We start from the raw sequence: 343 nt of genomic DNA, 5'->3' as shown, positions 1-343 counted from the left end.
GGACTGATCCATTGTTTTTTCCCCCGTTCTTCTTCCGCTCAGGCGCACTGGCGCAGCAGTCTCTTCTCTTGCCATCCGGGAGGGTTTTGTGTGTTGGGTTCGGACCTGCCATTGTCTTGCTTTGTTCTTGGGTTCAAAAAGCCGTTTTTTATCTGCATTCATATCGGTAAGTCCTCCATATATTTTATGTCTTGAGTTGTTGTAAACCCTTGTTTTTAAAGGATGGCCGTTTTTGGGCTCACGTTTGTGATCAGCTGTTAAACCATGACGGCGGAGCTCGCGACGTGATGGCAATTAAATAAAAACAAAAACATTTAGGTCTTTTCTGTGTTTTTTATATATA

General features: G+C 43.1%; 1 protein-coding gene across 1 annotated transcript in view; it reads left to right on the top strand.

Moving 5' to 3' along the window:
• The first annotated feature begins 41 nt into the window (after positions 1-41).
• The window catches only part of LOC107751467 (basic leucine zipper and W2 domain-containing protein 1-A-like), a 14,703-nt gene continuing 14,401 nt past the window's right edge, over positions 42-343 (top strand). Inside the window, exon 1 of the mRNA XM_016567213.1 lies at positions 42-166. The gene's annotated coding sequence lies outside the window, so the exon portion shown is untranslated. The remainder of the gene's footprint in view (positions 167-343) is intronic.

This window comes from Sinocyclocheilus rhinocerous, unplaced genomic scaffold (assembly GCF_001515625.1).
Source record: "Sinocyclocheilus rhinocerous isolate Xijiao unplaced genomic scaffold, SAMN03320098_v1.1 scaffold2046, whole genome shotgun sequence".
NCBI classification, from domain to species: Eukaryota; Metazoa; Chordata; class Actinopteri; order Cypriniformes; family Cyprinidae; genus Sinocyclocheilus; species Sinocyclocheilus rhinocerous.
Note: the sequence above shows the minus strand (reverse complement) of the source record. Positions and strands in the feature narration are given on the sequence as shown.